Source organism: Eublepharis macularius, chromosome 6 (assembly GCF_028583425.1).
Source record: "Eublepharis macularius isolate TG4126 chromosome 6, MPM_Emac_v1.0, whole genome shotgun sequence".
Classification (NCBI taxonomy): domain Eukaryota; kingdom Metazoa; phylum Chordata; class Lepidosauria; order Squamata; family Eublepharidae; genus Eublepharis; species Eublepharis macularius.
In genome coordinates, this window is record NC_072795.1 from 74,312,270 (window position 1) to 74,322,808 (window position 10,539).

The window sequence follows — 10,539 nt, forward strand, 5'->3', positions numbered from 1 at the left end:
CTGAGGGGAAGGGATCACTGTTCCCTCAGATCTCTCTTTGTCGCTGTGAAGAAAGGATCTTCTCTTCAGCTTTCTGTCCTTTTCTTACCTCAGCTCTTTTTCTTCACTCTTCTACTGTTCTCCTCTTCTGGACTTGGTCTCTTGACTAAGAGACCTTTTCAGAGAACTTTTTCTCTGAAAAACAGAACAAACAAGCATTATAATCATGGCTTTAATGTGAAAAATGCACGGAGTGTGGAATGAAAATGACACAGTCTAATGACCATAACGGCTGCTTCATGTGTCTAGAGGAAATGCCTACCACCAGTTTACCCCTAAAACTCATCATGAGAGGGCTTCCTCCCTAAAAGCAGTTCTATGAGACAAAACTCTGGGACCCCAGTAGCCCACCCCAAAACATGCTCTTCAGAGTTTGACAAAAAAGCAAATTAAAAAAAAATCTGATACGTCTGCACCACCGGGTCCCAGCTTGCATCCAGAGCACTCCTTCTCCAAGAGATCGGGCTCAGTTCTGAGAAGTGTTCCAAGAAGAAAGGCAGAATCTATCATTTCCCCCTGGTGCCACCCATGCAGGATAATGAGGTGCTTCACCACAATTTGGACACACTGAAATTAACAGCCTGGTTTGTTTCCTCTCTTTAAGTAAATTTTTCCTCTCCAGCCCAGAAGGTCCTCTTGGAGGCAAGGAAAACATCCACCAGAAAATCTTGTCGAAGTGGAAGAGATTTTCCTTATGGGCTGCAGGCAATCACTTAGATCCGATCTCAGCCCCATTACCATCAGTGCTGCACTACCTGCTCCAACTTAAAGATCAAGACCTAGCTAATTCGTCCATTAAGGTACATTTGGTGGCCATTTCGGCCTATCGTGAGTTGATCAACGGGAAATCTCTATTTGCTCAGCCACAGTGCAAATCTTTCCTTAGAGGCTTAGCAATACCCTCCAGCATTCCGTCCCATTCCTTGATGGAGTCTTTCCCTGATCCTGGCTTCTCTGATGCACAAACTTTGAGAGTAGGGGTAGTCTTGTTTGTGCATCCTCAAGCTAACTATAATAGCAGATGTTATCCTTTCAAGACAGAAAGGTGACTCCCATACCATTCCTATTGATCATGAGGTTTGTGAACTAGATGGTCTAGGACATAAAATTTATTCTTTAGGGCCTCTAGGTTTAAAAGTAGCTAACTTCACTGCCATAATGGGTAGATATCAAATGTTCATCTACGGTCTTCAGTGCAGTCCCACACGGGAATGTGCTTGCACTGGCCAGCCATTTGGAACAGGACTCTTCAAGCTCTTAGGCTATTCAGTGGGGAAACCTCCCCCGCAGGCCACTCCGAGATGGTTCTTCCTGCCGAAACAGTCACGTGGTTGCCCCTGTTTTTCCCTCAGTTTGTTTTTTGCTGCCACAAAGAACAGACGCTCTTCAGGCTTGTACCTGTTGATGAAGTTTTTTTCCTTATTACTGTTCTTTAAAAAAGAGTTAGTTATAATGTATATAGTAGTGTTTGCTAGATTAGAGTTAAGGTATATAGTTAGTTTATGAGGTTATTAGAGACCACGATTTCATCGGCAGCAGTGCTATGGTGGATAAATCACTTTTCAAAAAGTGTGAAGGATGCAGAACGAAAATGGCGAAGACCAACAGCCATTCCCTATGTCTGACATGCTTGGAGGAAGGACATGTGGTAGAATGCTGTAAATCGTGCCAGCTATTTACCTCCAAAGCATGAGGAGATTGTGCAGCGAGACTCAAGGCGTTGCTCTGGGAAAGAGCTATGTCTAGCTCCACAAGCCCAGCAGCTATGAAATCTGCCCTGGAGGACCATGCTGTTCACCTAGTTACTGCATCCGTGGTGGAACCGACACCAACTTTGGACCCAACATGTGCCAAGTCGCCTTCGGATCCATTGATTCTGAGCACTTGAAACTGACCACACTTCTGGTCCCAAGAGACCACGACTTCAGTTCGCTTTAGGGCTAGTGTCCTACTGGTTGAAGGAGAGCCTCCAACCCCCTAAAGTCGAGGATTGAAGTCTCTGAGTCAGGTTAGAACTGAGGAAAGTGTCACCAAGCCTTGCAAGCACAAGGATAAGAGCAAGCACAAGGCTCGGCAGTGTAAGGCATTGCTAGTTCCAATCCCTTCTCCAGAACTGAATAGGCAAGCACCTCTGCAGCCATCCTCAGTGAGGAGGTTGAGCTCTGCATCACTTGCTTCAGGTAACAGAACTGAGGTAGCTCGTTATCGCCACATGAGCTCCATGGTACCCACTGTACTCTCTGCTGTGTTACCCACATGAATGGGACTACTATTCGACATACCCTTTTTCGGCTCCAGGGTCCATTAGGTTGGTTTCAAGCAAATCACACGAGTTGGATATGACATGGTACCCTCAAACCTGTCCTCTAGTGTGGAGATGTGAGTCAGACTCGAATTCGGAAGGGGAACTCCTTGGATCCACACGGAGCCCAGTTTCACATCGGATCCATTACTGGAGGAGACAGTGGGAGAGGCAGAATGGAAGTCCCTGACCATTGATTATAAGCTGTACACTGAGCAAATGATGTGAATGGCTAAATCATTAAATATCAACGTCTCGGCTCCTCGGCCCAAAACAAGGGACAACATCTTGAAATACATCTATTCTGATACACCAGAAGTGGTAGCCTTTCCAATGACAGAGGACTTCATAGAGATAATGGATGATGAAAGACATTAGCTACATTTGTGGCTGAATGGAAACCGTTTATAGATTTTTTACATGAATGTCATGGACCAACCCAGCCCAGTAGAGCAGAGAGACACAGAGGACTCTTCTGAGGAAGAGGCAGCTGGTGAACCTGACCCAGATCCACAGCCAGTGGCAGAGGCACTGCAGGAGGAGGCAGTCTCTGAAGGCTGAGACATAGATCCACAGCCAGGTCCCAACACATTGGTCCCTCAGCTTCCCAGCCTGGGCCAGCAGCAGAGAGCCAGGCATCAGCCATCTCTCCCCCTCAGCTTCCCAGCCCTGGGCTGGCAACAGAGAGCCAGGTATGGGCCAGCTCTCCCCCTTCACCAGAGCCTTGGGAGCGCTGTCAGAGGAGGGCTAGGAGGGCCCTCCAAGCCAGAACGTACAGGGCCAGGCTAGCAGCACAGCACCAGCCCAGCATCAATAGTGATGATGAGTGCTTGCACAAGCAGGACTGAGACAGCTGGCAGGTGCGTGATGCAGCACAAGTGGCTTAAAAAAGGGAGTGGCTGTGTGGAAAGGGGAATGGCTGTGTGGAAGCAACGTGTCTGCTCACTACTGACCTTGCTGTTGTGTTTGGAACTGATTGTCTTGTCTCTGATCTCAGCCTGTTATTGTGGACTTGTTTCGGGAATACCTCTTTGAACTCGAAGATGTGAGTGTTGTCTAATCGGTGCCTGAACCTTGGAACTGTGATTTGTCCTGCTCAGACAACTTGGGAGCTTTCCCTTGCCTGCTGCCTGTGTGAGTCTGCAATCGGGACAATGAAATAGATAATAATAACTTGATGGCATCTGGATTTATGGATTAAGAAACATGAACAATAGAAAAAAGAGGGCTTTTATGTTTAACAGAATAAGTGAGACTTTGAAAACAATATATATTTGTTGCGGAGAAAATCGGAACTCAATTGTAGTTTAGTTTTACTCCTTTCCTTCCTCTATCTTTTAAAACTGTTTTTTCCTTTATTATTATTAGTTATTTGTCTAGTTTGTTATTGTATGTTTATATGTATTGTTAGTGTGTCATTAGAATGTTGTGTTTTTTATCTTTTAGGTTTATTGTTTATACCTTTTATGTTCAATGTTTACTGTTTAAATAAAGAAAATTTACACTAAAAAAAAGAGATAATAGAAGATCTGTGTCAGGAGCCTGCTTCTATCCCAGCTATGATGAAAAAAATTGAAGCTCTCTAAAGGTTAAAAAAGAGAAGTGAAGGGAAAGACTCACCCACCAGCTTCATTGATGATAGTGGAAGAGTTGCAAGCACGACAGACAGGGCAGCTTCGCTACACCAGCAGGCAAAGAAGGAAGGAAGCTAGACACTGTGGGTAGAAAGGTCTATTCTGGCTCCACTCTCACAATTAAGATGGCCAATTTCTTAGCCATCATGAATGGCTATCAAATATTTTTATGGCAAGAGATGGCATCATATATAGAGGACTTACCTGAGGAGAAGAAGACACTTGCAAAGCTGATGCAAGATGAAGCCATTATCCTCTTGAAACAGCAAATCAGCACAAGCAGACACATTTTGGATACAGCCACCAGAGGTTTGAATACAGCGGTTGCTCTAAGAAGACATGCTTGGCTGCGATACATGGAATTACCTGTAGAGACCAAGAATAAAATAGAGGATATACCCTTTGAAGGGAATACGTTGTTTTCAGAGACAACAGACATATTTATCAAAGAAAAAGAAGGATTGGCAGACAGCTAAGTCTTATGTAATTCTGCCTCAGTCCTCAGGTTCAATGTCATTCTACAGGAACCCTGGGGGGAGGGAAAACTATCAGCCCAGGAGAGACCACTGTTCCTATAGGTTCCAACTCTACAAGAACCAGTATCCCTACTGGGCTCAGTACCGATCCCAGAATCAGTCTAGAAGATGGCCTTATGGGGAAGGCAAAGTTAAACCATCAGGCGCAATCCCAAAAGGAACTGTCGCAGGGAGCAATTTTGATTAGATAGTCAACCAATTGTGACCACAGGATTGTTTTTCAATAGGTTGTCACAGTTTTTTGATGTTTGGCAAGTTATCACTGAAGATGTTTGGGTTCTGTCCATCATTAAAGATGGTTATAGGTTAGAGTTCAATGTACTGCCTCCTACTCATTTATCAAGCCAGGCCCCAATGAGTACACTCTCTGAGATACAACAGGAGATTGAATCGTTATTAAATAAAGAGGTCCTACCAAAAGTACTTACTACAGATAACCCCTATGGTTTTTACCTACAGAACGATTACCTACAGATATCGAAGTTCAGGATGGTGTTCCTACCTTGGGTAATTAATATGATTTCATTGAATGCATAGTTCGCTGTGTTAGACTTGCAAGATGCGTACTTTCATATTGCTGTTTGCAATGAACACAGAAGGTATCTTCGCTTTAATTTTCAGGGTGAAAGTTTTCAGTACACAGCATTACCCTTCAGATTGGCAACAACCCCAAGGGTATTTACCAAATACTTAGCAGTGGTGGTAGCACATCTCAGAAAATTAGGATGTGCCATTTACCTATACTTAGATGATTGGCTGATCCCTGCGCAATCATCAGAGGAGCTACAGTCCCACATAGCCCTTATCCTTACCACATGTAAAAATTTGGGACTGGTAGTGAATGAAATCAGACTTGACATTTAGCAGGGTAGTAAAGTTCATAGGAGCTATGCTGGATGCCACAACCAATAAGGCATTCCTCCCTGCAGACCGCAGGCATAAGCTTAGTGCACTGCTTTCATATGCCCTAAAGTGGAACAGGTTTGCCTTATGGGCTGACACTTAAGGGGATAGCTCCTGATACTTGCTCATTAAGTGACATTTTTGACTACCTGGTATTGCTGCAGACTGCAGGATTGGCTTCAAAATCTACCAAGGTTCATATAGCAGTGATTTCTGTGTTTCACACCAGTATAAATGGTAAAACTGTATTTTCCCATTTCCTGTCTAAATTATTCTTGAAAGGGTTGTACAATTTATACCCGCCAAGAGTTCAGATAGTACCACAATGGTCCCTATCCCTGGTGCTGTCTAGTTTGATGCTCAAATCCTTTGCGTCCCTGGCAACATGTAGCTTAGCTTTACTGTCAGCAAAGGTAGCTTTCCTCCTAGCTGTTACTTCAACTAGGAGGGTCAGTGAATTACAAGTATTAAGGGTAGATCTCCCCTTTCCGCAAGTCTTCCCAAACAAGGAAGTAATGTATATTAGCCTCCGGTTTTTGTCTAAAGTGGTCTCCAAATTTCATGTCTCCCAGAGTTTGTCACTACCGGTGTTCTTTCCCAACCCTACTTCTCCAAGAGAACAAACACTTCATACACTGGATGTAAAGAGCAATTTTATTTTACATAGACAGAACAAAGACATTTCTTTGTGTGTCACACAGGCCAGAATAAAGGCAAGGCAGCATGCTCACAGACCAGTTCTAGGTGGGTGGTGTTGGCAATCAGACTAAGCTACAAGATGGCAAAGGTCTCATGTCCGTTTACTCTGAAAGCTCACTCAATGAGAGGTCAAGCAACATCAGCAGCATTCCTTCGTGGAGTACTGTTGGAGATATCTGTAAAGCAGAGACATAGTCATCGGAGGAGACATTCGTTAAACATAACGCAGTGGATGTCAACTCATGAAGGGAGACTGCAGTGGGACAAGCAGTTTTTTTGATCACTCTTCACTTGAGAGCATCACCCCATCTTCTTGGTGAGAAGCTTTCAATTCTCCCTATGTGGGACTGCACTGAAGACCATAAATGAAAACAATAATTACACTTACTTGTCACTACTATTCATCTAGGTCTTCGTGCAGGCACACATATCCTCCCTCCTTCCCTGCTGTGAACTCTCCAGAAAAATATAGTATTGGAGACTTAACGGCAGTGCAGGAGAACTGAGGAAAAAAACAGGGTCAACCTCTTATCATGTGACTCAGCAGGAAGAACTGGCTCGGAGCAACCCACAGGGGAGGTCACCCCCCCCCCCAATAGCCTAAGAGCTTGAAAAATCCTGTTCCAAATGGCTTGCCTGTGCAACCACAGACCCCTATGTGTGCCTGCATGAAGACCTAGATGAACAGCAGTTACAGGTAAGTGCAACTCTGTTTTTTTATGGGAACACAAAAATACCCCTGAAGATGAGAAGGCCTTATCAAAAGTGCTACATGAAAGAGGAGTCAGATTAGGAAAGCAGCAGTTTAATGCTGCCAGACGTGTCACTGACTGCTACAGCAGAACAATTGCCTCAGCAATCATTTCAAGATGCCACTTTTGGTTACATAACACTACCTAATGAAACCAGAGCAAGATTAGAAGACATGCCTTTTGAAGGAAAAGACCTATTTAAATCTCAGACTGACAGCATACTCAATAGGCTATATAAAAGTAAAGTCACTGCAAAATCTCTGGGGATTCTTCAAACTGCCCCTATCTATAAACCCAGATACTTCCCCAGACATGGGTATCAGCCACCTTATCAGAGGCCTTATAGGTACCAACCTGCCCACTCAGGCTCCCTACCATCCTCCTTTTGAGTCACATTCCGAAGGGAGAAAACAACACAACGGATGAAGCATCTCTCTCAGTCCTCTAAGGGACTGTGCATCTGAGAGTTAGTGCCATCTCAGGGGCCATGCCTGCAATGAGAGGACTCTGCTATGACAGTGTGCCTGCAAGTAGCTCCTGGTCTTCTGCAAACTGATTTTATCATACTTTATTATTTTCACTTAGAGTACTAGATGTGTTACCTTTCTTTGTCTTTTTAGTAATAGTTCATAACCTCCTCTTTTGTTTGTTCCTTTGCTGCCAGGGATCCATCCCCATCATTGGAGAATGCCCTTGCTAATCTATTGGCAAGGTAATTATTTTTATGCTCCCCCCTGCGCCGGCTGCCATTTTTGATGTGCTGATTGCTCTGTTGGCAGCACAAGGTTCATTTACGGTGCATACAGTTCATCCTTTCTTTGGTTCCATCAAACCTCATTCACTGTTTTTCATTCTTCTCATGTGGATCTGCTATGTTTTCAGTCCTGCTATTTCAGCAGTTTTGGTCAACTCTTTCCTGCTCTATAGCAGTAGTCTGAGTTTTGTTTGTTTGTTTCTGAGTGGTAACTGCCACTCCTTGACTACCAAATCTTGCACCTCTAAATGGATTAAGAGTCTCCACTGAAGCTATAGTAGAATTTGGACCCTGATTCCTTTGCTGTGGATTACGTTTGGGACTCAAACACTCTAAACTTTCCTTTGGATCTCCAAAGACATTCCAAGTAGGGAATGTTAACTTGTTTACTTTTTGCACCTCTCTGGTGCTTAATATTTAGTGTGCAGCACTTCCACCTGTGGAATGAAGACATTGTGTGTTTTAACCTATGCCCTCCCCCCCCATTTCACAGAATTTCACAACGTTAATATGTCCAATACTCTGGCCAGGATTCCCTACCAGGGGCTGGCTTTCAGCCCCCAAGTCTCACAACACTATTGGTTGTATTAGTCATTCAGGCTCCAAAAGAGACTTGGCAATATCTTCACACAGCCCTTCCTTTGAGGGTTAGTTGACGCTATCACATTCTCTTTTGAGTGCATGACTGTTCAATGCTCCTTACCTAGCATGGCTGTCCCCACCAGAGTGCTGTTTTTTCTTGCAGCATTCCTGCTTGTACTTTAGCTGGGACATTTTTAGAGAGCTCCCTGTTTCTTTAGAAGCACCTCTGGGTGAATGTCAATGAAATGCTAAGCTTCTGTGGGGAAGGTGATCCTCCATAGTCTCTTACTTTAAGAGCGTCACACACACCTCCTTCAGTAAGGGAGCTTGCTACTTTCCCAATGCGGGACTGCACAGAAGCCACAAAGATGAAAACTGGGTTGCACTTACCTGTAACTGTTGTTCATTGAGTGGTCTTCTGTGCATCCTTCCCTCCTGCCCACTGTGAACTCTCTGAAACTTTAATTTCCAGGGGGGGGGGTCCTCCAGAAGTGGCATAGAAAGATCAGAGAGAATAGTGCCCCTCCTCCTGGTCATGTGATTTTTTGATGGGGAACCTCCAAAGAAAGGAGGGGTGCTCCTAGCCTTTTGGAAATCTTTTCTGCAGCCTCTCTGTGTGCAGCCCCAATGTGTGCCTGCATAGAAGACCACTCAATGAACATCAGTTACAGATAAGTGCTACCCTGTTTTATTTCCTGCTTTCAGTGAAATCTTTTCTTTTGCAAGAACTTCTTGTGTAGGGTAGGTATCATGCCTTCTGTGCAGTACTGTAATAGTAAAGAAAAAAAGTGAAAATGCAAAGAGGCATTTGTTCAGCCTATTCACCAGCAAGTCACGTCACTGAGTTATTGAAGATAGGAGGATGAAGGTGGCTGATCATTGACTATATTTCAGGAACTGTGTGCTCCTGAAGTACAAAAGGAGGAAGACAACATACCAATGGCTGCTGTGAAAGAGAACAATCAATTTCTTCTAAACTGTTTGATTTAACCTTCTTTTTCTTGGAGTTAATTGCCTATGAAATGGTAAGTAAAACTCCATGGATATTTTAGCTTTGCTAAAGGCAAAGCTAACACCTAGAAATTGTGTTTTGAAATGGGGGGGCACTTTCTTTATGAAAAGCAGCCTTTATGAAAAACAGTTTGGCTTGTGGTTGTCAGGGCTTGGAAGCCAAGTAGGATTGGTCAGGGCTAGTACTTAGATGGGAGACTACCAAGGAAGACTGAGGTTGCTATATGGAGGGAGGCAACGGCAAAATACCTCTGCTTGTCTTATGCCTGCAATGCCCCGCAAATGTGATACCATGCATTGGCTGTGACTCAGTGGCACATTCTTCTTTATGAAGAATGTGACTAACCTTTTAATTTTGGAAGGTAAGATGAAGTTGGTTAAATGGCAGCACATTTCTTGATACTGAAATAATGTGAGAATAGTGGCCTTTTAGAGATTCAGAACAAACAGCTGCTTAGACAACTCTTAAAAGTACAACTGAGTGAGATCTCTGTTCTGCTCGGCTGTCTGCAGCTGTTTTCCACAGAGTGTGAGACTGCTCTAGATACACAATGCTTATCAATGCCCCACTCTGTCCTTTCCTTCCATAACCCTGTACTTGTCCAAAAATTCCTAAATCTGCAAAAATCCAAGTGAGGAAAACTTAATTCTGTTATTTTTATTTGGAAACCATTTGGGGCCAAAGTTTCCTTTTCCCTGTTCATGCAGTTAGTATTGGCTAGTGTCAGTTTAGAGTAGACTAGTGTTGCATGAAGGTTCCTCTTTCAAGCTGCTGTTCCCTGTGGTTTACAACATTGTCACTCCCTGAAAGGGGAAACAGGCGCAGCAAGAAGTTAACTGCAAACATCAGATAAGGTGTCACTGCTACAACTCCGGTATCTAAAAGGCACAGGGAAATGCCTGAAGACAACTTCATACTGCATATGGTAGCTTTCAAGTATGTTTCATTTCCAATAAATATTAACGAACATATTGTTATATATAATGTTATATATATATACTGAGGGAGAGAGAGAGATTATAAATAATTTAAATATTTTTTTAAAAAATGAAACTATACTGTGCTTTCTCATTTATAATCATTACCACTCCACAAGTAAGCAGGCTCATATCAAAGAATTCCTTGGTAATTTCTTGCATAGCAATTTTAATCACCAGATTTAATTGCAAAAAGTATGTCAAAACCAGAAGAAGATCTAGTTGGTTTTTAAGGTGCTACTAGATCCAAATCTTGCTCCTCTAATGAGACATGGGTTCTTGCTCTTCTAATGAGACATGGGTTCTCACATCATGATTTCATACAGAATTGATTAGCAGAAGCATAACT